This window comes from Buceros rhinoceros, unplaced genomic scaffold, assembly GCF_000710305.1.
Source record: "Buceros rhinoceros silvestris isolate BGI_N320 unplaced genomic scaffold, ASM71030v1 scaffold17124, whole genome shotgun sequence".
NCBI lineage: Eukaryota > Metazoa > Chordata > Aves > Bucerotiformes > Bucerotidae > Buceros > Buceros rhinoceros.
In genome coordinates, this window is record NW_010407976.1 from 96,791 (window position 1) to 103,369 (window position 6,579).

Below are 6,579 nucleotides of genomic sequence, written 5' to 3' on the forward strand. Positions count from 1 at the left end.
AATTCCCCAGGCATGGACTCCTTTCCAAAATAGCCCACAAAACGGCATTTTTTAGGTGGGTTGGTTTGGAAGGAGCAGAAGGGGGGATGTTGATTTCTGTAACATTCTTAGGAATTTCTTGCATCTATTCTCCCCTCTAGAATTTCTTCTCTGCCTGAATCCCCGCTCTGCTTTCCGCTGGCCAGCACAGGGACTACCCACTCCCATGCAGCAGATTCAGCTCTTCTAGTGGGAGGTCACAAAAAGCCTCTCAGCAGCTTGTATCCTCAAGGAAGGCAAACCAACTTGCAATTCCCTTGAAGACGAGGTCTCCTCTGTTGGGCTGGTGGCTGTTTCATCTGAAGGCCGAATAACTGGACATGTTCCCCTGTAAGGCATTGTCAAGACAGGGCTTTTGAAAATAGCACCTTGGTATAAGTAGGTAAGATAAAAGAGGCAAAGAGCTCCGAATCATCGCTATGTGCTGTACTCCACGGGGGCCTTAAGGACAGGTGGAAGAGCTTGAACATTTCTAACAGATCCCTAGCTCTCATCTGGCTGGAAGCGCGAGCAGCAGCGTGCAGCCCCACCAGCTCTCATGGCTAAAAGGAAAGATGGCTTTCCCCGCTCAGGCACCGCTGGAAAGGGGTGAAGGCTGTTTGAGATGGGGACACTCGCTTGGTGCTCTTTTATGACAGTTTTCCGTCGTAGACATTTGGATGATTGACAAGTGGTCCCTCTGAAAAGCAACCGATGCGTCCGATTTCTGTACATTTAGGACCTGGTTCAAGCAAGCTTTAATAAAGGTGGTTAGCTCTCATTCACTTCGGCATGTGCTTAATAGCTTCTCTGAACACTTTACACCAAAAAAAATACACCCCACCCCCCTCGCAAGCAGCCCAACTTAATTCATTATGGGCACACCTCTTGGTTTTACCAATGCTTCTTGTAGAGGTGCACAGACCTGTCATGGGGACTCCAAGCATCTTGCTCTCCTGCTTTTGAAGCCTCATAATCCTTCACTGGATCAAAACAAACGTAAAAGTATAATCTTTCAGACAGTGATTCAGAAACAAAGGGAGAACAGGACAGCTCAAGAGATGGGAGATGGAGTCTAGAGATCTAACTCCCACAAGAAACCAGTCCAGGTCACTGATGGCTGAAGTTTGCTACTTTTAGGCTTCTGTATGACTGAGAGAAATTTAACTGCACAAAAGAACCCAGCTGCCTGGCTGGACCCATCCAGCACTTGTAGTAGAGCAACCGAATAATCTAAAGGTCACAGCCTTATCTCCGGACCCTGCACTTGCTTGTGCTATTTGCCTTCCTTAAGAAAAAAAGGCAGAGGCATAATGGAGAGCAAGCAGGCTCTAAGGCTCTGTTCCACAGCTCCCTGACACAATGCGATGCCACGCAGTGCTCGGCACATTAGCTTCAGGAAGCATCTCAGAAACAGCACAGCAATGGCAGCATGGTGCCAGCATCCATGTTAACCTACCTTCCTCAGCAGGGTCCGTTCAGCACTAGCTCAGGTATCCGTATATGTTGCACCAGCTCAACAGACACTCTCTGGTGTGATCTGCTTTGCTGGCAGACTCTGCATGGAGACTAAAGGCCAAACAGACCATAGAAACCAAAATCACCACTTGGGGAAGCTGGTCCAGCCAAAGTTGAAGTACACTGGCCAGGGACAATGGGCAGAGACTTTCTGCATCCACCCAACAGCCTTTGTGTCATCTAACGTCTAGTCCAGTTTGAGAAGATACCAGTGGCACAACTGCAGCCTGTCAGAGATCCAAAAATTCCTGACATCCTCTTGTCCTTCCCAGACACAAAACAAGTGATTTTTGACCTCGTGAGGTATTTGTACCAAAGACCAACTGCAAATCTAGTTAATGCACATTCTGAGATGTCACTAAGCACATCTCTCAAATCCTCAGCACAATTAAATGCTTCATCAATAAAAAGTAAACATACTTCATTTTCTATTTATAAAAGAATCTCTCCCTCCCCCCCGATGTTTTATTTTAGCAAGTGCACTCAACCATGTTCTCAATCTGCACTTCATTTCCTGCTATTCAGTTTTCTGTGGTTCACAGACAAAAATACCTGGGGAAAAAAAAAAAAGCACAATACCAGATCCCAGGGGGCTGTGATTTACCACGGGAGAAAAAATGTGTAACAGGAGCCCACTGTCCAGGCTGGCAGAAGGCACAACGGATGGGATAGAAAGTGTTATGCTCAGAGGTGCTGGTGCCAAGAGCTTCTCAAGTCTGCTCCCAGCCAAGACAGTGGAGAGTCACCCTGTCTCGCTCATCTGTCCTTGGTCCCTGTAGAGGCAGTGAAGAAAGCGAAGGGGTCTCTCTGTCCGGGGCAATCCTGCAGCCCAGGAGAAAGAGCAACAAACTGCTTCTGTCCCTGCTCCTGCCAGACCAGGACCTTTCATCGTCACGGAGAAAAAACAGAGAAATGCATTTCTGCAGCCATTTCCATCCACGAGAATCCTAGGACGCTTGGTCTTCTGCAGCTGTGGTTGGCGTAAGGCATGAGAGCAGGCACAACCCGGCAGCAGATCGCAACAGGAGTTACAGACTGAGATGCACAGGGTGTCCCGGGCTGCAGGCAGGAGGTGGTCATTCTTCTTGTAATTCGGACAGAGGGAGGAGGTTTAGGAAGAGAGCTGTAAAGGAGGTTCTGTGGTCTTGGAGGTGAGGTCCTCCCCACCCACTGCAGCACAGTCTCTCCTCACCCTGCAGATGCTTCTGGTGCTGTTCCCTGCCAGAGAGAAAACACAGGACGCAGGCGAAATAAGTCCAAAAAATAATCCACCGAAAGAGAGACAGAAGATCCACCTTCACCACTGCAGCAGGTCAGGGCAGGCAAAGGAGAGCTGGTGAAGCTAAAGGTGGAACTGTGGCCATCCCAGCAGGCATGATCCCACCCTAGCTGCCCCACAGTTACAGCAACGACGGAAACCACAGTGGGGAGCTCACTCAGGTATTTTACCATGACCCTTCATCCCAGGCAACATGGAACAAGACACTAAATAGGTGACACAGCATTGGAACATCAAGCCTTGTCTGTGCTTCAGCTTCCCCAGCTATCCCCAGCAGAGAACTCCAGCTACAGGGTTTGCTGGGGTTCACGTAGCAAAGGGTGAGGAGGGGGATGGAACCAGGCCAGAGGACACAGAGAGGAAAAAGATGGAGAAAGGGAAGACTGGGGGCAGGAGGGGGCTTGAGGCTAAACACAAGTGTTAGGGAACAGAGAAGAATTTGTAAGCACAGAGATGGGAAGGCTGAGAGGGAGAGCCAAGGATAAATTGTTTTGATGAGTGCTCCAACCCTGAAATAAATATAACCACCCAAGGGGGCTCAGTGACTCAGGCTGACATTTTGGCTATTTTTTTTTCATGCCACCAGATGTAATCAATTTAGCCAGCGGGCGAGGGGGGGAAAGCACACACATATTTTTATTGCATTCTAATGTCCGCCAAAAAAAAGGATGTGTGGTGGTTCTTTTTTCTAATCATACTATTGACACTTCGTGCAAAACGAAGCACGAGCAGAACTTCCACCTGCCTTTCACCATCGTCACAGTAACAGGAGTCTTGGGGACTGGGGGCAGTCTGTCCAGGGGTAGCCAGAGTAGCCCCCTCATCTCCACTGCAGCAGGGAGAAAATCTCCAAGCTGAAGGAGGACGTAAATGATAGCTGTGCGACTCTGTTCACATTCGCTTCAATATGCACAAGGGAACAAATATGGCCAATAACATCCTAAGATACTGTCGTGCTGAAATTCTTTGTTTACCAAGAAACGACATGCTGAAAGCCCTTGGCATTTATGAAGCAGATGATTTCTATTCACTTATTTGAAGCATTTTACAGTACTTACCCAGACACTTGGAACGATTATCTTGCCAGATCCCATGTGGAGGACTGGGTCAGATGGGCAAACTCCAGAAAAACCTCCTAGTGCCCTAGAGGAAGTGGTGTGGTGCTCGGGTAGGTGGTGCTCGTCCCTCCAGTACCAAGACAAGGGAGGGGACCCCTCCTATCACTTATTGCTTTCAGTTGTAGCTTCAATTGGGCATACACAAACCTTCCACTCCTGCCCAAACCTGTGGGGAAACACTTCTGTGCACTGTTAAACAGCTCCTGCATTCCACCCAGAGGCTGATGCTGTTCTGTGGTAGGTGAATAATCCTTATATTTACTCTCTGCACAGTATTTTGGACTCTGGAGAGTTCTTGCTCCTGAATTAACAACAGCTTTGCCTGAGCAACAGCTAAGAGACGAGACCAGAGTGCTGCGGAAATCAGTGGTTTTTAATTCATCCTGGCCAGGGACTCTGCTGATAACAACGCTGGCGGGCAATACCTATTCCCCCTTTCTGGCATGCAAGAGCCCACCCCTAGCTCCTGCCCACGTAACCTCGGAGGAGCCACAGAGGCTTAGCCTAACACAGAACTTAGGGTCGCACATCCGAAAGCTATGCAAAACTATTTGCTAACAAGTCTCCATCCAACGACCAGCCTAAGGTCCATCACATCGAACATCTAAGCCACCATCAGCCCTGCATTTTATTTTAAAACCTGCAGGAAGGTAGCATTCCTCATGAGTTACTTTCACCACGGCTAGATCTTTGGATGGCTTCACCTTGCCAGGCCACTGGCACAGGAAAGAAGCCCTAGTTAAACCTTCTCTTTAGGTCCTCCCTTTTGTCAGCTTCCTTTCAATCAGCCCCACTCCCATTTCCTAGGATGCTCTGGGCTGAAGGCCAGTAGGAACAGGGCAATTCTGTGAGGTTGCCCAGTTTTTAAAGATGATCTATAGTGTCTCTTCATTTTCAACTCTGAGCACATATCTCTCTTGAGAAAAAAATCCCCAGAATCTTAATTCTTCTTCAAAATCAAACACATCACATTTATTTAAAGTGTCACAGTTACGTTTATCTATCACCTTAATTATAAAGACTTTCTCCCCCCTTTTAAGAGGGAGTCATTTGAAATATATATAACTGATTCTGTAGCACGCCTATCTTATCACCTCTTGTAACATTTCAAGCCAAGCCATTCACCATGATGCGTTCTGGCCATTTGGCAAATCAGCCGTTTTGAATGCCTTGTGCATTCAAGGAAATATTTCATGTCTTCAGTACACAGACTACACCGATTTTACCTGTCTGTGCATGTCTGAAAGCACCAAGTTGATATCTCCTCACAGAGACAGTCTCTGAATACTCAAGAAGCTGCCCCATCACAAAGGGGTAAAGAAGGGAAGAGAGGAAATTTTACATTGTGCAATGACTTTGTATTAACTGTATAATCCATTAACCCTTGGGCTGCAACTTGCTAATTTCTGAAGATTTAATTAGTTAAGCTTAGTATTTTGTTACCTTAACTTCCCAAGAAAAAGAAGACTGTCTAAGGAAACCATAATTAAGTTTGAAAATCCAGGGAAAAAACCATGTATTCAACCACAAGCCTCCTATAAATGATAAATTCAACTCCGGAGTCACTGTTAAGAGTCACCATGAGTGGAGGTCTCCAGTTCCCAGAGGTCATTTTTAGTCCTTCAGCCCTAAATAGATTTTTCTGTCTTTCTGCTGTTCTTAAAAGAAGAAAAAACAAAAAAACCCCAAACAAACCACCACCAAACCAAAAGCCTCCTACCAGAGATAACTCTTAAGTAAGTAAACACCAGGTTTTTACCTCCAGCATCCTCAACCTAGATAGGAAGAAAGGCAAGCTGCAAATCCAACACTTGCACTAAGATACCCATTTTAAATTTCCACAGCTTTATCACTGATAAAATGCTTTTCCTTAAGCTGAATAATTTTTCTACCTCCTTGCTAAGTAAATGGAATTGAAGTCATGCTAAAAAAAAGTTTATATATTAGATGCAGGAAGCGGAGATTTTTTTTTCCTTTATGTTTTGGAATCATCCTTAAAAAGTAGAATGGATCAAAAACTAATGATCAAAATATTTTTTTCAATAGAAAGTGTATTTTTCACAAAATCTGAATGTTCCGTGGAAAAACTTTAATTTTGCCAGAGCTGTTCAGTTTTCCACTGGGGGAAATCTAAATAAAAAATTCCCTTTCAAGTTCCAGTTGACCAAAATGTAAACTTTTAAGTCACTTGTCCAAAGAAATAAACAAGTAAATAAATCAGAATCCATGCCCTAAAGATCTTCGGCCTGACATTTGCTGAGACACAAAAGATGGACGTTCATCCAGGGACAGAGAGTAGCAAGGAGCTCCAGAAAGAGGCCTCCAACCAGCACAGTCCACACCTCCAGCAAAAATGTGCCACTGGGCGAAGACAAAGCATGGAAAATTTCAATCCAAAGGGAATGAGTCTGAGAAAGATACGAGCACAAGTGAAGGAAGACAGGCAGGGATAGCAGTTGGAACTCAACCTCCGTTCCAGAAGTTCTTGCCAACTATTGCAAGTGCTAATAATTAACAGTCCCCCCGTGCATGCCACGTGCAGCCAAGGCGAGATAGAGGCGTTCATTTCTGCTGTTAAACAGCCCGGAGTAGATACTGGCTGTGGTTGCATTAGTGAAGATCCACATCAGCATCCTTACACCCAGG